A 22,902-nucleotide genomic window follows, 5' to 3' on the forward strand; every position below is an offset into this window, starting at 1 on the left:
GTAGATTTAACATATGCCTGCTATGTTAATTGAACTTTACAAATTAAAAATGTAAAATTATTAAGATAATTTAAAAAATATGTTAAAGTAACACAATTTGAACGTATTTATTAAATGTGTAGAAAATGTACAGAAAAGATTAAAATGTATAGAAAAAGAGTGTTGATTTTATCTTACAATTTTAACTTCAACATAAAAGTTATGTTAATTGTACCTACACATTTACATTTCCTTTCTGTTGAAATATTTTAACATAGTATCGGTGTTACCATTTAACACATCCATATTATGTTAAATTAACACAAAAATTTGAGTGGACTGTTTGGGACATGTGATTTATGTTATATTTAACCCAAATTTTCCAACAGTGTACTTGGCGCGAGACACTACCATGTATCTCTTGATTCGGTGGTCGTACATGTTGCGCTTTTTTTTATTTAAAGCTTATTTAAACACTAATCGTATCTTCATTATCTGTTAAAATATGTTGTTTTTTTTTTTTGTAAAACTTGTTCGGCTGAAGATGTATCACGCAGGCAATTGTGAAAATATAATGTTTTTAAATGCTGTGAGTACCGCGAGTATCTATAGCTAGTATCATCGACATATATAGTATGGACTGCGCACAGGTATAGAAAAATATGACCGGCGACTCACACCGGTGGAAAAAAAGAGATAGCGACTGGTAGAGGTCAAACTGTCTTTTTCTATCCAGTGCGTACAGACAAAGAGGGAACGAGGTAGAGGTCAACTCTACCGGACACTTTTTGAAGGCTTTCATATAGGGATCGCGTAGTCCATCATATATGTCGATGGCTAGAATATTTAATACGTTTATTCGTTAAAACGTAAAATAATAAATAATAATTGTAATAAAAGATGTAAGCATATAGTAAAATAATAAATAATAATCGTAATAAAAGGTATAAATGAGTAAGTTCAGCTATTTTAAACCACACTCTAAGCCTTTTTCTTAATATAAATACTTGAAAACTATTAAAGATAGCTGAACTTTGTTTACGCTGAGTTATAATGCCAAATGTTTATTACAACGTGTTCCTAATAACCAATTTCGTTTATTTATAGTGAGTTTAATGTTACAGTAAAATTTTCGAAGGTATAAGATTTTTGTCAGGTAATTTGTACTGTGTCGGGCGAGGGAAACTTCTTCATTAATCTTGCAAAAAAAAATATAATTTTTATTGTGTTTTAATGCATTAATAATAAAATAGTCTATAATTATTATTAAATTGTACATTTATTTTATTGTAATGTATTACAAACTAATTTTTATAACATTGTTATATAAAAATACATGTTTAAAACTTTTTTATTAATGTAATAATATCTTACAATAAAAAGGAGTAGTAATAATCGACTCTGACTGGCAATATATGAATTTTATTATCTCACGACGTTTCGACCGTCACTTTCGGTCCTTATCAAGTGTTCTATCTCTTACAAACAATTCAGTCCTGGCATTGTGCCAACAATCCAAAAGTCAAGAACTAAAATTATATATAAAAAAAGAAAAAAAAATAAATAAAAAGAAATAAAATATAAATTAACAATTTTAAATAACTTACAAGTTTGCGCGTCATATGTAAATGACATAATATGTGTGGGAAAAGCATGTCAGCAGCCCACGGTTGACAAAGGCACACTGATCGCGATCGACGTTAAATGTTCTTTATTATTATATCGTATGCCCCGGTCAAATTATCCGTGTCTTTCTGTAGGTTGATTGTATTATTATTTTGTTTTATGAAAAACATTTCTGCGATCTCGCGTTTTCTAACTTGTTTTTCGCTATGTAATATCTCAGTTTTATGCCATTCGAATTCGTGATCAAGAGAGGTACGATGTTTACTAACGACGGAATGGTTGCTGACATGTTTCTTGATATCTGCCCTATGCTCTTTAATGCGTGTTTCGAGATGTCTTTTGGTTTGGCCAATGTACGTGGCATCGCAATTTCCGCAATTGATTTTATAAATTAAGTTAGTCTGCTTGAAACAATCTAGTCTATCTTTCCCCCTCCTTATGACGCAATCGAGGGACTTAGGAACTGTATAAAGAACGTGAAGACCGTGATCATTGAAAATACGCAAAAGTCTCTCGCTGAGACCCTTAATGTAGGGAACAGTTATACAATTTTCCGGTATACGTCGTACAATATCATTCGTGTTAGATGTGTTATCACGGTTACTGAGTAGTTTTAGTCTATCTTTAATACATCTGTCAACTGTATGCAGGGGATAGCAATTGTTCAAAAGTATCTCTTTGATTTTATCAATGTTATTATCGTGGAACCGTTTGTCGGAAAGTAAGATCGCGTGGTCGACCAAGCTTATTATATTGTTCAGTTTATATTTTTTCGGGTGACTAGAAAAATAATTAACGTATCGACCGGAAAAGGTAGGTTTCGTGTACCAGTTAGTAATTAAGGTATCATTCTCCCTGATGACAGTCGTATTCAAGAAATTGATTGAGTTATTTTCCTCAGTTTCGTAGGTAAATTTCAACCGAGTGTGATAATTATTGAAAATCGTTAAAATTTCATCAAAATTCTTACAATAATATAAACTTTTTACTTATAAATTTTACTTATAAAATAAAACGCATTTAAGAAAAAGAACTATCTCGACTTGTCTGAAATCACTATTTTAACCTTTTTATGGTATAAAATAGAAATGTACAAATAGAATATGGGTACATTCCGTTTGTTGTTCGCCGAATGTTAAACAAGGCTAAATGATGCATCATGTGCATCATGCGTGAAACGGAATGCACCCATAGAAATGCATTTCATTTGCATTTGCATTTTATTTGTAAAATATCGAACGTGCCGTAATTCCATACGCACCTATAATTTTTCTGCTATCGCGAATCGCGACACGATTAAGTATGCGTTGTGATTAATATCGGAAGTCACACGAAGTATGACATAGCCGTACGATCGTTGTAGTCTAGTAATTTATAATCGCGCTTAATTTTGAGCGACAATTTATTGCGAACAAATAGCAATAGAAAGAGAAGAGCGGAGGAGAAGGCCAGAAAGATAGCCAGATGTGACAGCGAATCGCTGAAAATAACATTTCGTAACTTATTTTTCACAACACCTCCACGGAAAGTTCGACTTTCCATGCCTGTAGAGAGGGGCGAAAGCGGCCAATTTCACGCCAAGGCGGCATAGCGGGCGGAAAGTAACCACTTTCCTCCCTGTTTAGCGGGTGCACCCGCTAACCCGCTAAACAGGGAGGAAAGTTGTTACTTTCTTTCCTAGGGAGGAAAGTGGTTACTTTCCGCCCGCTATGCCGCCCTGGCGTGAAATTGACCACTCTCGCCTCTCTCTAGGCATGGAAGTCGAACTTTCCGTAAAGGTATTTTGAAAAATATCGTGTGCACCTCGGGTCGAAAGCTTTTTCAGACTCGTGTGATTTGCCGCCCGAGCCGAAGGCGAGGGCGGCAAACTTCACACTCGTCTGAAAAACGCTACTTTCGCCCCTTGGTGCACAATATACTATTATTATTTGTTATTGATGGAAATAGTTGTTATTTGCACAATAGTACATTTTACATTACTGTATAATACAATAATGTATTGCACGTAGTATATTGTTTAATAAATATAAAGTATTTCAGATTGTATTTTAATGTTTTAAAAATATTTAGTAAAATATTTTACACCATATTTAATATTAACAAATATACCTATACAATATCTTTAAATATTTAAGATTTATAATAATTTAAATTATATTATTGGATTTTTTCTTACCAAATTTTATATAAATTGATATCTGAGAAAACATTTTTATCAAGATGTTATTCTTTTCTGAAAAATTTGTCGAAGTTAGGAACAAGATATTAGCGTGCAAAAATTATTTTTCGATATATTTATTTTGAGCATTATTTTCATTTGAATATTGTATGTGTAACAGATCAGTCCTACTATAATTCTGCTGTTGCGCATCGTGATGCGAGTATAAGTGAAGTGAAGGAGTTTGGATATTCTGTCAGAGGCAAAGAAGGAACTATAAAAACCCGAGAGCAACAGAGGAAAGCAAAAGAGGTATCAGGTAATAACTAACCGGCGCGGGGCCGGGGGCGGAGTAACTCCGGTAAGTATTAATATTTGAGTAAAATTAGTCGTCTTTCTCCCCTTTCGTTTATTCAGATCGTTTTATTCCGAAAATTTAAATTTAATAATAATAATTAGAGGAAAAAATTAATTTGAAACTTTATAAAATAAGTTCATTTTTATATGTATGTGTAAAGATTTAAAAAATGTATAATTATGTATATATAGTATACATTTTTAATAGATATTTAATTGAAATGCGATTAAAAAATTCTCAATGAAGTAACGGATTTATGAAAAATGTCAGAAAAATCAAATATATCGTATCGACAATATTATGATTATATTAAAAATGAATATAAAACTTCGTGAATCCGCTAACCTAAAATGGATGAACTATAAAAGAATTTAACAAGTATTTAATCTCGAACTTGTCTTTTATTATTTGTTAATTTGCTATGCTAGTGTGCTTGAGGCTATACACGCGCCAGTACATAGATTCATTATTTGTTAATTTAGTGTGCTATTGTGCTCGAGGCTACACTCGCACAAGTACACATACAGAGAGAGAATACAAAATACAGCTCAACAGTCATTTAACTATAAATATACTGTTAACAAAATTAAAATAAGAACCTGAATATTTTGTTCCAATGTTGTTAAATTATTATTAAATTATTCTAAAATATATACAAAAATGAGCGAATTTTTAAATTTAAAATAACATGAAAATGAAACTTTTTTTTCTTATAGACAATAGAAATCAGAAGAAAATATTTACATCTAGAATTAGATTTTAATAAAAATAAATAATTTTACAGATATCAGAACAAGATTATTGAAACAGTTATAGACGGAGAGCTGGCTACATAAAAATGCAAGGTATAAGGTACATGAAATATTTATAGCTAGAGAGGTTCCATTAGCACTCCCGGACACTGAGGTACCAGTCTGCCTGCGCGCTTAGGAAGATTAAGGCGGGGGCGGACGGTCAAAAATGACAAATTTTACAAGGAAAAAAATGATAAAGCTCAGGGATAAAAATTATAGGAATGTTAAGTATTTGTTGCTACGAAACGCGGAAAATTATTGGCAGACGATTTCGTGGAAGAGAAAGCGCCGGCAGACTGCAACAAAGCGGCGTTAACTTTTGTGAAAAAAAAAATGATAAGCTTCATGATTAAAAATTATTGGTAGAGGAAAGTCCCCTATTATGAGATAAGCTCCTAATATGCGATAGCGGGGTTTCTGCTAAACTAATAGGTTCTATTTGTTGGGTCCACCATGAACTTATTGCCCTTGGTGTATAATAAAACCTATTTAGTAGAAAATTCATTGTTCGATCGTGCATGCACTCGTTACGAATATCGAAATTGTGAATTTGGATGTTGTCAAGTTCCACGAAGGTGAGACTTTGAACCTTGTTTATTATATAATAAATAAATATTTGACAACGAGTTCTGTATGCAGCGATAGAGTAAGGTCGTATTAGTAGGAAAATACAGGATATGTTGAGTTGCTTAATTGTAGAGGATAGATTTGGTGATCGCGAAACCGCAAGGCGTGGGGTCCGTAATATGAGATATTCAGGGTGACGCTCGTTGCTAGAGTATGAAGGTTATTGTACAGTAATAAAAAGAGGGAAAATACTATGTTAAAGTTAAGGGAAGGTTTATACGAACTTATAAAAGTGTGCTGATGGTGATCGCATGCTCATGCTGGGCGCACACTGGCTGCGCTGGAAATATTGAGTATAAGTGGGTTTGCGATTATTGCAAATAAGCTTCTCCATTACATTTGTATTTTAGAGACATTAAATGAAGTTTTCTAATTGCAATACCGATGTATTTTGCACTTTATTAGCGATTTCTTGGGGTATCTCATATTAGGAGCACACTTTTGCGATTTTGCCGAAAGCTCATTTTTCACATTTTTCAAATTTTCAGCAAAATTAATATTTAAATTAAATTTTACATTTCAGCATCTTAAAGCTTATTAAATTCCCTTCAAAATGACCTACTATATTTTTCAATTCTGCCCATAGACTTTCGGCAATCACACAAAATAGATATGGTATCTCATAATCGGGTACTTTCCTCTAATAATTACTAAACTGTTAACGAAGTTATGTGCTAAATGGCAGACGAAAAAACTGAAGACAACATCGAGGCAGACTGTGATGAAGAGCGCGGTTTCGATCGCGCTTAACGAGTTAGTTCCGTACGATGCGTTACTACGATATGTTATTTTGTTAATTATATTATGTCGACAATAAGATAACAATTTTTATATTATATATATATAATAAGTGCTAAAAGATATGTTTAACATTAGAATAATTTTTTTATTAACAAAAAAATACTATAAAAAATTGTAGACTTATTCTATTTCGCTGTTTGCATCGGATTCATCGTACTGCAAGGTTCCTAAGTCGTCTACAGACGATTCCGAGTCTCGACATCGAACTCGCGAAACTCATGTTCGACCGTTAGACGCCGTGCCGTCGTAAGCGGTGAGATCCCGACGACGGACAGAGGCGCCGTACGGCAAACCGGGCTCGTGCGACGACCGGCCCGCGAGGACCGGCCGCCTAGTAGTGTGTCACATTGTTTTGAGCCTTTCAACTCACGAGACTCCTAGAGATATCATTGCCACCTTTGACTAGAGAGGATACGGCCTTAGAGGCGTTCAGGCATAATCCCACGGATGGTAGCTTCGCACCACCCGCCGCTCGACCGAGTGCGTGAACCAAATGTCCGAACCTGCGGTTCCTCTCGTACTGAGCAGGATTACTATCGCAATGACTGGTCATCAGTAGGGTAAAACTAACCTGTCTCACGACGGTCTTCTTCGCTTTCGCAATCGATATCATCCTCAGATTCGATTTCGTTGATATCTGCTGAAAAACGACATTAAAAATTAAAAATGACTATTAACAAATATGAGATTGAAAGCGTGTGCAAAGATTTGTACCTTCAGACTGTTCTTGATCAATAACAACGTCTTTAACACTAGATGGTATCTGAGGTCCATCGAACCATCGGAACTGGTATTTGGAGTTGATTATCACCCATCCGCAGTCTTCTGGTACCAAAAAAGTCACCTACAAAATTTTGACGCTTCATCGATACCTCCTTGTGCAGCTGAATTAAGACCGCAATTCTTAAGATCTATGTATATCGCCAGATTATGGAGCCACGCTCACAAGAAAATTCCGACTTTTTTGGTACCAGAAGACTGCGGATGGGTGATAATCAACTCCAAATACCAGTTCCGATGGTTCGATGGACCTCAGATACCATCTAGTGTTAAAGACGTTGTTATTGATCAAGAACAGTCTGAAGGTACAAATCTTTGCACACGCTTTCAATCTCATATTTGTTAATAGTCATTTTGCTTCCTCATAGAGGAAGCTTTGTTTTCATGAATTTCGTATATGAACTTTCGATTGCGTTTAAGTTGGGTTTAGTCAACCAAATTTAAAAAAATTATATATGAAATAGGGGTAGAAGAAACCAACGAAGAGATTGGTTTTTGAGTTTTTTCTACCAATATGTTTAGATTGTTGTAAAACGTCGAAATATCGCCTTAAAAAAAATGTCTGTATGTGTGTATGTATGTATGTATGTGCACATTTGATGTTGTGGTTGCTCTAATTTCCGTAAATATTGAGATATCGAGCTGTTTTTTTTTTTAATCGATAGAGTATCATTCAAGGAAGGTTGGTATTGAATTTGGCGACGATCGGTAAAGGGGTTCTTTTTTAAAAAAAATTTGAATTTTTTTAGAAATGTCCGTGGTTGCTCTAACTTCCGCAAATATTGAAATATCGGGCTGTTTTTTTTTTTTAATCGATAGAGTATCATTCAAGGAAGGTTGGTATTGAATTTGGCGATAATCGGTAAAAGGGTTCTTTTTTAAAAAAATTTTTAATTTGTTTAGAAATGTCCGTGGTTGCTCTAACTTCCGCAAATATTGAAATATCGGGCTGTTTTTTTTTTTTAATCGATAGAGTATCATTCAAGAAAGGTTGGTATTGAATTTGGCGATAATCGGTAAAAGGGTTCTTTTTTAAAAAAATTTTGAATTTTTTTAAAAATGTCCGTGGTTGCTCTAACTTCCGCAAATATTGAGATATCGGGTTGCTGAGATATCGAGCTGTTTTTAGAAATGTCTGTGGTTGCTTTAACTTCCGCAAATATTGAGATATCGAGCTGTTTTTTTTTTAATTGATAGAGTATCATTCAAGGAAGGTTGATATTAAATTTGGTGATGATCGGTAAAGAGGTTCTTTTTTAAAAAAATTATGCAAATTTTGAAATCACAATAAAAAAAGTGTACAAGTAGAAACCTGCATATTGCTTTAGTTTTTAAGTGGGCAAGTAGAAACTTGCACATTAGTTCCTCACAATTTTTAAGTATGTAAATTATTTTTTTTCTTAAGTGTGCAAGTAGAAACCTTCGCTCACAAAGCTTCCTCTATGAGGAAGCCAAAAATAAATACTAATAATATAATTGTACATTGAATAAAATACAAGCTTCCTCATAGAGAAGCTTTGTGTTTCTACTTGCACACTTAAGAACTATGAGTAAGCAATGTGCAAGTTTCTACTTGCACACTTAAGAACTATAAGTAAGCAATGTGCAAGTTTCTACTTGCACACTTAAGAACTATGAGGAAGCAATGTGCAAGTTTCTACTTGCACACTTAAGAACTATGAGGAAGCAATGTGCAAGTTTCTACTTGTTTTATTATTTAATTTTTAATGTCGTTTTTCAGCAGATATCAACGAAATCGAATCTGAGGATGATATCGATTGCGAAAGCGAAGAAGATATGCAGTACGATGAATCCGATGCAAACAGCGAAATAGAATAAGTCTACAATTTTTTATAGTATTTTTTTGTTAATAAAAAAATTATTCTAATGTTAAACATATCTTTTAGCACTTATTATATATATATAATATAGAAATTGTTATCTTATTGTCGACATAATATAATTAACAAAATAACATATCGTAGTAACGCATCGTACGGAACTAACTCGTTAAGCGCGATCGAAACCGCGCTCTTCATCACAGTCTGCCTCGATGTTGTCTTCAGTTTTTTCGTCTGCCATTTGGCACATAGCTTTGTTAACAGTTTAGTAATTATTACCAATAATTTTTAATCATGAAGCTTATCATTTTTTTTTCACAAAAGTTAACGCCGCTTTGTTGCAGTCTGCCGGCGCTTTCTCTTCCACGAAATCGTCTGCCAATAATTTTCCGCGTTTTGTAGCAACAAATACTTAACATTCCTATAATTAAAAAAAAACGAAATAATACGCTCGATGAAGCAAACAGCTAAACAAATAACAATGGCCAAATTTTCGAGCAAAAATAGGTTTATATATTACATATTATATATAAAAAACATTTATATATTCAAATTACAATAGTACAATCGAATTAGTTTACGTTTCGACCATACTTGGTCTTCTTCAGAACCGCATATACATAATTAAAGTCGAATTTACAAATAAAGGAATCGGGTACGATCCGGCGCTACGAATTTACAATAAGATCCACCCATGTCAGCAGAGAAATCGATCATATTGAATATATATTATCGGATGTTAGTCAAATTTAAAGCTGAGTCGATCGTTTGTTTGTTACGTTGCAATACTTATGTGTGTCCAAGTTGATGGTGCAAGCGAGGCCTTGTCTCCAGACCCTCTTAGTGGCAACTGAATCAAATTTTGACATTCAGTAGGAGCACTTGAATTCAATAATTAAGTTTGACTCGTAAAAATGGACTCACATAAGGGGTCAGTGCAACCAAACGCGAGAGTAATCTTTCCATCGTCAGATAGGAGCGTGTGTTCGTAACTAAAGATTGCGAACGACTGAGACAATATCCGCGTCGCAAGGGCAGAGCAACCAAATCATTGTTATTAAAACACTTATGACAACAGCCTCAACACATCAAAATAAGCCTCGTTTAATAATTCTGTGTCCTTGTTTGAATTTATGCCGTTAGGCTGCTCCTTGATGTGTATCATTTCTGCAGTCAGTCTCTTTTTATAGTTATGCTCCACTTCTAAGATACGAACATTGTCCCAGTCAAAAGAATGATCAGATCTGATAATATGCTCAGTGACTACTGAATGCTTGGACGCATCTAATTTGATATTAGCTTTGTGTTCTTTTATTCTAGTGCGTAGCTGCCTCTTAGTCTGACCGACGTAAGAGGCATCACAATTCTTGCAACAGATTTTATAAATTACGTTATTCTTATTGAAATGAGCATTCTTATCTTTCTGGACCTTTATAATGTTATTAAGTTTGTTGAGAATACGGTATCCCACGGAATTTTCAGATTTGATAACCGTTGAGGTGATAATTTCAGAAGTAGATTTTAAATATGGCAAAACGATAAAACTTTTAATTTGTTGTGAACGTTCAGAGTCATTCTTATTTATAGACTGAAGTTTCCTCAGTCTTCTATTGATATGCGAGAATAAAAAATCGATGGGATACCCATTCCCAAGCAATACATTGATAGCAAATATTAAGTTTTTGTTATAAAATTATATTTTTTGTTATAATTCTGTTCTGTTTCACGCGCTCTGCCTAACCGAGTAAGTAAGGAAACGATGAAAGTAGTGGTATTTCACCGGCGATGTTGCCATCTCCCACTTATGCTACACCTCTCATGTCTCCTTACAGTGCCAGACTAGAGTCAAGCTCAACAGGGTCTTCTTTCCCCGCTAATTTTTCCAAGCCCGTTCCCTTGGCAGTGGTTTCGCTAGATAATTATGTTTTTGTTATAATTCCTATAATTTTTATCCCTGAGCTTTATCATTTTTTTCCTTGTAAAATTTGTCATTTTTGACCGTCCGCCCCCGCCTTAATCTTCCTAAGCGCGCAGGCAGACTGGTCACTCAGTGTCCGGGAGTACTAATGGAACCTCTCTAGCTATAAATATTTCATGTACCTTATACCTTGCATTTTTATGTAGCCAGCTCTTAGACTATTAGGTTTTTGTAGATTTAAATTGCAGAGATGAATAAGAAAGAAATAAAGTTGTATTGCAAATAAAATATTGACATTTTAACAATTAAAATTTTGCTACAGATTTCTTTTTTACAAAAAGAATTAGCAGGATGTTTTTATGTATGTAAAATAAAAAAAATGTAATATTTTTTCACTTACCTATCAAACTACGTGTTGATTATATGTCGGTTTTGAAACGCAGTCTCAAGCTGAAGTTGGAATGGTTGAGAGAAAAGATGTATATAAAAAAAAAGCACGTAAAAATAAAAATATTAATCACAAATTTAGCTTTACCAAATTAGGTATATCTAAAATATATAAAAAATTAAAATTAAAAATTACTTTTAGCGATATTTTTTAAATGAATAAATTTTTTTTAAGTACATAATTATTTTTCAGAAAATTATAAAAACTGCGTAAACAATTTATTTATTTATTTATTTATCTATAATAATAGTTACATTTTGTGCAAATGCAAGCTTCCAGAGTTTTAACTTTTCACTGCTTCAAAAATTATTTATGTTTCCGTAAAGATTCTCATATTAGTACAACGTTAGACATTGCAATGTTAAGCAGAACAGAATTTTCCATTATTGTAAAAATAAAAGAGACAAAATTGTGTATTGAGAAAATAAATAAATCTGAAAGACAGCTACTTGAAATAAAAGACTGTCCTTGACAATAAGGGATTTATGGTCACCGGATCACCGTAGGTACGATATCCATTTTAGAAAAAAGTTTTTTTAAATAATTTAGGACTACCTGCGTTCAAAATTCATGAAACGTACAATAGCTAAGTTTAAAGCGTGAGAGAAAAAGATAATTTATTACGTGGTAATTTCGAGCCTCAGTCTCTGAGCATCTTATTTTGACGGGGGGGGGGAGGGGAGGAAAAGAGGAACGAGCAGGACCGCTTTATGACATAGTGTGACTAATCCGTCTTTCTTTTATGTTTTCGGACTACCTGCGTTTAAGGTATACATGAAACGTACCATAACTAATCCTAAAATACAAAAAAAGTAACTTTCACTGGGTAACTTCGAGCTTTAGTCTAAGCATCTTATTTCCATTCGGAAAGGAAAGGAAAACAGAAACGGATAAGATCGTTTTATAGCATGGATTGTTTTATGACGAATATAACTCATCTGTCTGTTAGAATAGTTATTTGTGTAACAAGTGCGGGAAGTTGAAAATTGGACACGAGTGCGGAGTGGACGCACGAGCCGAAGGCGAGTGCGATCACCCGCATGCGTGTCCAATTTTCAACCCGCACGTGTTACACACACTATTTTATATTACAAGTGCGTCTAAAGTTTAAAGAAGGACTTGTGGGGGGTTCGCCCCCCCGAGTCGAAAGTGGGCGCAGGCGAGGAGGGGGGTGCAGGGGGGAGGGGCGGTTTATCAGTATGATTGGATTATTTTTTGTGTTGGATGTAGTTAATATTCTATTGAGACTGTCTATATTTTGTTCATTTGTATGTATAATTGCGGTATTTGTATCTGTAGTGTTAATATTTATAGGTTTTGAGTTTTCTTTATTTTGCATGGGATTGTTGAATGTTGATGAATGTGAAGTTGAAGAGCTGGGATTAATTGATTGTGTAATTTGGTTGTATATATTTTTTTTTTATTGATGGAGTCCTCAATGTATCCTTCAGCAACTGTATTGGATTTCCAGCCACCGTGTCGTTTTAATGTTGTTATGTTCGCTCCAGAGTCTGCTAGCAGCGTGGCAGAAGTGCGACGAAAGGTGTGGCCAGTATAAGAATGAGGCTTTGCTAATTGTAGATATGATGCGATAATTGTTGGAATCTTTCCGAATTTGTTGATTCCAACTGGTTGTTTGGTGCACTTTCCATTTTAATAATTTAGAAAAAATCTTGAGGTTTGGACGTTTTTTGGTCTCAAATTTATATATTTTTTAGATATAGTGTAGAATTCATCGGTGATTATAAAAGATCTTGGTTTGTAAGTTTTTGTAGTTGGAATTTTAACGAGCAAGATAGTTTCTTTGTCTTCGATGTCATTAACTTTTATATTGGTGAGTTCCTCTCTTCTGCATGCACCACAAATTCCAAATATCATAGCTACCTGTAAATAATTTAGTATATATGTACACATTGTATAAAATTTTTTATTAATGTAAAAGTTTATGTTTGTATTTGATACATTACCTTTATAAGTAAATATGGTAATTATTTAGTAATACGGACCACCCTCCGATGACCTTGACCTTGACATATGTTGTCAAGGTCACCCTCCTGAGTGACCTTCAGAAGTTTTTAGCCGGCGGTCGTTATTCGTTAAAAAGTTATTAACAAAAAAAGGTTCGAAAATATAGCAGCTATTTTCAGTATTGGAAGGCATAAACGACTAATATTACGTTTTTTTAAATCTTTTAAGCCTTTTATTACTTATATTTCTATCCTTCTCTGTCCGTTACTTAAGTCTACGAAAACGACGTGACGTTCAGGAAGGTTTGTCCAAATCTGTTTCCAGAATTCTGTATATACTTTTTATATGTATGCCAGTGAGCTCCACGATGAATCTTGTGGACACATAGCGGTCCGATCGAAGGATTTCAAGCACCTTTTCCACGTTTTCGGGGGAACGACTTGTTTTTGGCGGCCTATGCCTATTCTCTAACTTTCTAACGACGATGCCCTGGTGGAAATAATTTTACAACAATTTACGTATTTCTATGAAAAATTACAATCTTCTACAACAAATCACAAATTTCTACAAATTTGTGAAAATTGTAGAAATTCATGGTAAATTGTAGTAAATTGTAGTAAATTGTAGTAAGTTGTAAAAAGTAATAGAAAATTGTAACAACTTTTTTACGAACATTTTTATGAGACGTAGTAAATCGTAGAAGTTGTAGATTATTGTAAAAATCATAACTATTTATAACTATCTACAACATTCTGCGAATATTTTTTATGAGAACGTAGTAAATTGTAGAAGTTGTAGATTATTGTAAAAATCACAACTATTTACAACTTTCTACAACGTTCTAACAAAATTTTTTATAAAAATTTTAGTAATTTGTAGAAGTTGCAAATTATTGTAAAAATTACAACTATTTACAACTTTCTACAATATTCTAAAAATATTTTTATGATTAAATGTAAGATATAAACAAAGTATACTTGTCCCACTATAACTTATACTGCATCAGTGTGCACTAGTTTAGCAGTGCAGGAATAGAAACAGATCTTATTGAAAGTTGTAGATTTCAGCATAGCCTGATGTAAAAATGTCGAACATGTCGCATATTTAGTATGTTTATCCAGTGAGAAGGTTGATGTCGAATCGACGTCAATTCAACGTCGATTCACCGGAAACTCATTGACATCGAAATTAACATAAAAAATCAGCTGATTTCAATCAAATTGTTTTGGCATCAAGAGTTGCTTCTTTCTAAGTTACCTGTGTTCAAAACTCTAAAAATTTTGTCTAAAATTAAGAGACTAATGGCCGGTATTCATAGTCGGATCTTATTTCAAGACCGTCTTAAGTTATGTCTTAAGACGCTAAAGCCCCTTACACAATGTCAGGCAACAGGCAATAGGAACAGGGAATAGAAATCAGAAATCATGTATAAATACATGTATAAATACAGAATAAACAGTGACACAGGCAATAGACACAGAGTTTCCGTCACGTTGGAAATTCTGTGCCTATTGCCTGTTGCCAACCAATCATAGTATTCGAATTTTTTAGGTTGTAATTAACGATTTTTTTGTTATTTCCTGTTCCTATTGCCTGTTGCCTGGCATTGTGCAAGAGGCTTAATACGGCTATGCGATTGGTTCATGACATTTTAAGATTCAACTTAAGACGGACTTGAATATAAGAACCGACTATGAATATCGGCCTGTCACCATATGAGAGTATGCATAGTCATCGGTTCGATATCGATCGACATCGAATCGATGACTATCTGCATACTATATGGTGATAGTCTCTTAATTTTAGACAAAATTTTTAGAGTTTTGAACACAAGTAACTTAGAAAGAAGCAACTTGATGCCAAAACAATTTGATTGAAATCGGTTGATTTTCAATGTCAAATTCGATGTCGATAAGTCATCGATTCGATATCGAACAGATGACCGACATCAATTTTGTAAGAAATATATATAATGAACCGACCCTATTAAGAGCTGACACCTTCCGTACGTCTGCTAACAATAAGTATAACATATATAGACAATACGAAACGTCTTCATCAATCAATGTTGTAGCACAGTGCGGAAGGTGACTGACTCAAGAGCCAGGGGTTTCAGATTCAAATCCGGCGGTGGTAAACAAATTTTCTAAGTACATAAATTTATTTAATTAAGCTTGCACGTAATCAAGATTTTCAGCAATAAAATAATGTTTAACGAGAGAATTTAAGTAAATTTTATATTTTATTTTGTAGTATATCCAAAAAGTTGTAGTTATTCATAAAAATTTCTACGTAAATTTATGAAAAATTACAAACATGGCCCAAATCGCGTACTTTTGACGTAAAAATTACGTGAAAATAGCGTGAAAAGTTGTAATTATATTATAAGAAATTGTAGTTTTCGCATAATTTTTGCGTGAAAATTTGTAAAATTATTTCCACCAGGGTGTCGCTATCGTTATGTAGCGACGATTGTCGCTTGCGCAGACGACACTGTAACGATAAAGCTATTCTGTAACTTAGGCTAACGATACCGTATCGATACAAAATGCGGTACCGACGTCGTTACCGAAACGAGTATACTCGGATTCATATAACTCTATCGCTGTAGTATCCAGTCAATAAAATCTCGTCTTTGAAACATCCTTTCTAATGAGTTTAAGAACGTTAAAATAAGTTGAGGTTAAATAACAAAGGTGCTCGATTTGACTTTCGCGTTTCTACGAATTTCTCTAAGGTGCTATGCTCAACAGTAATTTCTTACCTCAAAATTTAAAATTAAAGTTTATTTCATAGTTAAACTTTACTACATATTCCAAATATTAATACTTTCTTTATATTCGTAGAAAATACAATACAGAACGGGACAAGCAGAAAACGTAAATATGTTACATCACTATAATTAAAGAAAAAAAAATAAATTATGTGTATGTTTTCTATTTAAGTTTAAATTGTTATATATATATATATATATATATATATTTATTTATTTATTTATTTACAGGTAGGAATAAAAGAGAATATAATATAGATTATAATGTTACCGAACAAAATGTAGTAGATAATCCATGTATGTCACAATAAGGTATTATATTAGCTTAAAATTAAATTCAAAAATAATCTTTCGCCAGTGATGAAATAATATAAACTTTTTATTAGTCGGCCTGACTGGCAATAATTTAATAATTATAACGACGTTTCGACCTCTATTTTGGGTCCTTATCAAGTTAATGCTGAAACAACGTAAATTGCCGGTAATATAAAATAGAAACAAAGCGGATTACAAATTCAACTTACATGGATCAATGTGCGTCAAAATTAAAGTTAAAGTGGTAATTATTTACAAAAGGGACATCCTCCCCGATGACCTTGACCTTGACATATGTTGTCAAGGTCACCTTCCTGAGTGACCTTCAGAAGGTTTTAGCCGGCGGTCATTGTTCGTTAAAAAGTTATAAACAAAAAAAGTTTGAAAAATACAGCAGCTATTTTAAGTATTGGGAGGCATAAATATAACTAATATATATGTCGAAATAGTTCACGCATACACTTTCCACGCGAAACGAGGTGCCACATGGGTTCGTGGCGCGCTTTACAAGCTCGTTTATATATATACATAATGAAACATTATATATAGAGTGACGCGCTTTAAAAGTATTTAAGTGTTTAAAGCGCGTCATCTAACCTATGTAGGTTAGTGAATAAGTTAAAGTAAATAAAAGTTAAAGTAAATAAAATTAAAATTAAAATTAAAGTTTGCCATAGTTAAACTTGACTACATATTCCAAACATTAATACTTTCTTTATGTTTTCAAAAAATGCAACACAGAACAGGCCAAGTGAGCGTAAAAAACGTAAATATGTTACAACACTATAATTAAAGAAAAAGAAATAATAAATTATGTGTGTTTTCTATTTAAATCATATCTGGATCGACTATCTGAAAAAATATTTGAATTATCTAATAATATAATATTACAGAGACAGTAATACATACATACGTGTGTGTGTGTGTGTGTGTGTTTAATATTATGTATATTGTTTATATAGTTTGCATAACTCTAAATTAATAAATGAGACAAGTATAAAACTTTTGATGATTATTATATTTACTGCTTGAACATTCAAGGAATGATTGCCATGATGATTGACATATGATTCCTCATGAATATGCGGCGCAAGAATATTTATGTATGTACAATCGATGGTTCCAATAGCTCCAGGAAATGGCTGTGCAGCTTGTGCAAATTTATTCTGTACTGCAGCTTTTTCTTGTGCCGTCATAGGAAATTTTATCCATTGGCGTAATAAACGTATATTTATCAATCGTGCCACTTTGCGTATACAACGGCTAGCAGTTGGCTGACTTACTACTAATTCACATTGGTTTTCAGCTGGTCTTTGATAACTGCCGTGAGCAAAGAAACCAATAGCTACTAACACTTGGAGTTCTGGAGACAAGCCAGTTATACGTTGTTTTTATAAATCTTGTCTAAAGCATTAACAATTTGCATGACTAAATCTTGAGGAAGTCTAAATTGTGCAATAAATTCATGTCGAGGAAGTTGAAATAGATTTTGAACATCGCGCATCAATCTTCGTTCTACTTTTCTTTCAAGTCTCCTAACTCTTTCTTGTAAGAGTAATACATTCCATGCTAAATATACTTCAGCCATTGTACCTTCAAAATATAGACACGAAAAGATTAATTTATCAAAATTTAAAATTAACAAAATTTTTATTAAAAACATATATGATTTATACTGCATGTAAAGATTATAAGTAAAATATAACCTAAAATTATTTTTTATTTGATTAATTTTAGATATTAAGACATTTGTAATACATATTATTTTCATACTTAATTTTGCTGTAATATTATTTCTTGCGAGCTTTCCTTAATGATATATTTTTATTATATAAAAAATACACTGTATTTACTCGCACACTTTCTATACACTTTACTCGGAGCCACTCAAAGTTATTGGTCGCTATGTCTAGTTATGTTGTCGCTATTGCTTATCGAGGGGTGCGAGAAACCTCGATAATCTGACGACAAAGTTCGATATTTTATCGACAACTTTAACGACATTTATCGTTACACTGAATTACGGAATACCACTTTTCGTTATAGTGTCGTTAAGTCTGCATAACGATATCCCTAGTTAGTAAAATTGTCGTTAAGAAGTTACAGAATAGGCATACTGGTGGATCGCCTGAGATATCCTCTCTACCGTTACGAAATAGATTATACCAGTAAAGAACGGTATAATCAGCCAAACAATCACTACCGTACATTTTCTCTAGCATTTCGTGCGTTTTGCTAACTGTTATGTCCAGTTTGAAACAAAATTTAATATTTGCTCTTTGTTCCATTCTATTTTAGTTAATAAGGCTTTGGTCTAACATAGTATAAAAAAATTTTATTGTCCAATCAGTACATCTTCGTGCAGTACGGTATTCCCAACGTTTTTGGTTAAATGTATCAGTGCCTCCTTTAGTCAAATTATAAAATTTTATGATGGTTGGTTCTTCTCCATCAGCAACTATGTTTTCTCGTTTATGTAAAGAAGACAATACTAAAACTCTTTTATTTTGTCTCGAATATAAAAGTAATGTCATATTATTCTTATATAGAAAATATGACTTATTAGACGTAGTAAAGTTTAGCATATTTCGCGGTATCCCTCTTAGGGACTGTTTAACAGTCCCTACCATACTAATTGTAAGTGAAAAGTTTTTTTCGTGTTTTGCATTAGAGGCACAGAGATGAACTGATTATCACAAGTAATATTTCTGCGACTACAACGAATCGGTTCTGATAATTTATAAACATGAGTTTCTATATCGTCTTTTTTACATCTAGGTATAGCATTTACCATATAACTTGTTATTGAGTTATTTATTGTAATAATTTTGAATCCTCCGGTTTTCGTTCATTTATTAGTACAATCTGCTATTCCTGTTTCTTGTTCAGGCAGTTTCATCTGTTTGAATGTTTCTGTTTCACTTCGATGTTGCATAATCCCATGAAAATTGTCGTCACTCATTGATGTAGAAGTACTCGGTGCGGATCTCTGCTGATCTCCTTGATTTCCAGAAGTTTGCCTATGTCTATTATCATGATGGGAACTTGTAGATATGCATAATTTTCTTCAACTACAGGTTGTTGTATCGTTGCATATAATTCTGATAGCAGTTTGCGATAGCAGTTATTCAGATGACTTTTAAAGAAATTTATTCCATTAATTGTTTTAGTAGAAAACTGACAATGTTTGCAAGTTGTTTTACGATCTCTCGGGTTGACTGTTAAATGTTTCGATATCCAACTACTTGTTATTTCTCTTTGTATTGCATTTATTACTTCTCGATGTCGTTCCAGATGCTCCAGTAAATAATTCTTTCTATATACACGCAACACTGATGAACAAATTGTGTACTTTCCAATGTACTTGCATTTGTTTGTGAAATATCGGTCTGGCATGCTGGATTCGTCTCCCCATATAAAGTTGCCTTTCGTGGTAAATATATTATGTGTATGGAATAAGTGTGCTTCTAAAAATAATTTGTTTGTAGAAATTTTTTGACACTGATTGACATTGCACTTTATTCTACCGAAACGTAAAGGCCTACAGTGCTCCATAATCGAATTACAATGTTATATGTATAAGTTGTCCAGCTGCCATTATATCCGCACTATATCACGGAGAATGTCTTACTAAATGTGACATACTGGACTACGCCAAAGAAAGTATTCGAAATAACCGTTTGATTAAGGTTGCAGAGAAACATGTGAATTTCTTCTCCTCTTCTAAATAAAAAGTCACGTACCGGACGAAACGATAGCCCTGCCGGACCGTGCGTTAATTCCACCGAATTAACCTTTTATAGGCAGGTTGGTATTTTTATTAACCGTGGTAAAAAAAGTAAGTTTAATTACTTTCCAGTTTGGAAAGTAATAATGCAATGCAATCATTAGCACGCTCTAATGCTATTCGTAAAGTACGATTTTGAAATTCCAGAGTAGATAACCTACTCTGCAACTCGTCGCATTTAGCAGTATCGACTGCTGTTAGCTTATTTGCGTACAATAATTTCACATCGGTTGATTGAGCTCTTGCTCTGCACTGTGGGCAATAAGTCGAGTCGCGTAGCCATTTCACAATACATTTTTGTCCAAATAGATAACCACAATGTAGGGAACACAGACGGTGTTCGCCTGTGTTAGACCATGCCTCTAAACATATAGGGCATATATTCTCGTCATAATTAACACTCGCCATAATTCGATAAGAATCACTTTATATAATTATAATACGGTATAGTGTCGTGCCTTTAATAAGCCTTTTCCTCCATCACCACTTGCATCTCTTCAGCGTTTTAAACTTCTTCTTCTTCCTCGTTCATCATCATCTCGTCGACCAACGCGTCGATGCCCAGCATAAAAAGGGATCGGTTAGATTTTTGCTGTTCCTTCATTTCTTAGAAATATTTAGGTTTTGGATTTCCAGGGGGTTTATCTTTGGGTTGCTTTACAATACAGTATTTGGATTTTCAGGTTTTCTCAAGTACACCTTTGGTCGTTGTTGTTGTCTTGCAGCTTGAGGTGGTTGATTTAGATTGGGTAATTTGTTATCCATTTTGAACTTTGGAAAAATACTAATATTTTCTTTGGGGTTGTTTGCGAACTTTGCACCGCAAAAAAATTGGGCGAAGAAATTCTAGTACTCACTTTCGAGGATCCCTCCTACGCTTGATGATCGCGTGCAGATTCCGTTTTTGAGGGGGTGGAACTTCCAGGTCCACTAAAATAATTTTACTTATACCGGGTTGATTGATATAACAGTGGTCGATCTTCCCCAGATCCGCTCGGGAGTATAACGAACAAAAGAAATTGTCACGAGCCCAAGATGACAGCGAACCGGTCGAACTCGCGACAGCCACGAAAACATATTCTTTTACTTAAGGTTTTACAAAAAATTCTTTATTGAAAATTCCTAGTAATGTTATATTTCATCATATAATTAGAGGAATTTATTATCGCATCTCGGAAAATTTATTGCTTTATTGCTCCCAGCATAAAAAGAGATCGGTTAAGTTTTACACGAAAACATATTTTTTACTTAAGGACTTGCAAGAAATCCGGGAGTCGAAGGCCGATAAGTCAGCCAGACCCGCGATAACGCCAACGACCTCAATGCCTACGCCTATCGACCCAAAACCCGCGATGGCGAAAACGAGAACGTCACGAGCTCAAACGTTGACGTAAATCCGCAAAATAAACCCGTATTTAATTAACTCTCGGGGATTTTACAGTCGATAGACTACCTTTAAATAAAGAGATAAAAAGAAAAAGGAATAAATGGAACTCGCTACACTTGATGACTTCCTTGATATCTTTGGAATTGGCGAATTGGATAGCGGGCCCTTCATGATGTGGATGTAGCCGCGTCCTGGGTTAGATTTCGCGCACAGATTTTAACTCGGAATCGGAACTCAAGCAGCAGAAAAGATTACGATTTAAAAATACCGAGGTTGACTGAAGCTGAGAAGAGACTAAAGCTCAAGAAAGCGAATCCCGCGATGTCAGGGTTTATATAGGAAAGTTTAAGGGGTGTATTTTATCGTAGGATGTGTCAGTTGCTATTTTGACGATTTTAGTTGGTAGGATGTTTTTTCACCCAGGATGTAGATTTGAGTTTTCGCCTATCTCTTGACGAGCTAAGTACAGTGATTTTTACGGCTGTTTATTGGCGAATTTTGTCAAAAAGCTCCCACCGTCGAATTTTGAGGGCGCAAGCTCTTTTTCCAGTGACTCACTCAGTTTTTCGCCAAATCAAAATTATACAATAGGCGATGACGCTTCCACATTGCTCACCAATAAATAATTTTAAAAACTTAAATGTACATCCTGGGTAAAAACCATTACCATTATTCTACCAACAAAAACCCTCAGAACAGAAAAACTGAACAGAAAAACTAAACACATCCCTCAACAAAATTTACCTCTTAAAGTTTCTTATACATATAATCCGCGACTTGTCGTCAGTTAAGCTCCAATTCCAGTTCCAGTCAGTATTTTTCGTTTACTGACTACCAGTCTTTTTTTCAGGTTTTTGCGGGTCCAGTACCGAAGCAAACGTTTATTGCGTGCAGTTTAAGTTCAGTAGCGTGTGCTTTATTAAGTTCTGTGTGCATCATCACCGCAAGACCGAACCTACCAAGTTCCGACGAAGCCTCTACGAGGGTGCAGGGCCTTAACGAATTTACTCTAATCCAGACCGTACGAAGCACAGCTTCGTATCAAGTACTAATAAGTTAGATTAATTATTCTTTTTTTATTCTTTTTTTATTTGAACGGAAGTCTTCTCTTCAAACTCTCGAATTCCTGGACGTATTGCTACCCTTCAATTTAACCTTTTAAGTCTTTCAATCTACATTTTCACCATCGGTACTTCGGGTTAGCTGATTAACGTCAGCGTCCAGACCCGTATCACTTCCATTCCCGCTACTTCGGGTTAGCTGATTAACGTCAGCGTCCAGACCCGTATTACTTCCATTCCCGCTACTTCGGGTTAGCTGATTAACGTCAGCGTCCAGACCC

At 34.1% G+C, this 22,902-nt stretch overlaps 1 pseudogene; it reads right to left on the reverse strand.

The window, feature by feature from the left end:
* Window positions 1-17,069: 17,069 nt before the first annotated feature.
* Window positions 17,070-18,313, reverse strand: LOC139780689 (putative nuclease HARBI1; annotated as a pseudogene).
* Between the last annotated feature and the right edge of the window lie 4,589 nt (window positions 18,314-22,902).

This window comes from Temnothorax nylanderi, unplaced genomic scaffold (assembly GCF_030848795.1).
Source record: "Temnothorax nylanderi isolate EJ_2023f unplaced genomic scaffold, tnyl_v1.0 TNYL_tig0292_pilon, whole genome shotgun sequence".
NCBI classification, from domain to species: Eukaryota; Metazoa; Arthropoda; class Insecta; order Hymenoptera; family Formicidae; genus Temnothorax; species Temnothorax nylanderi.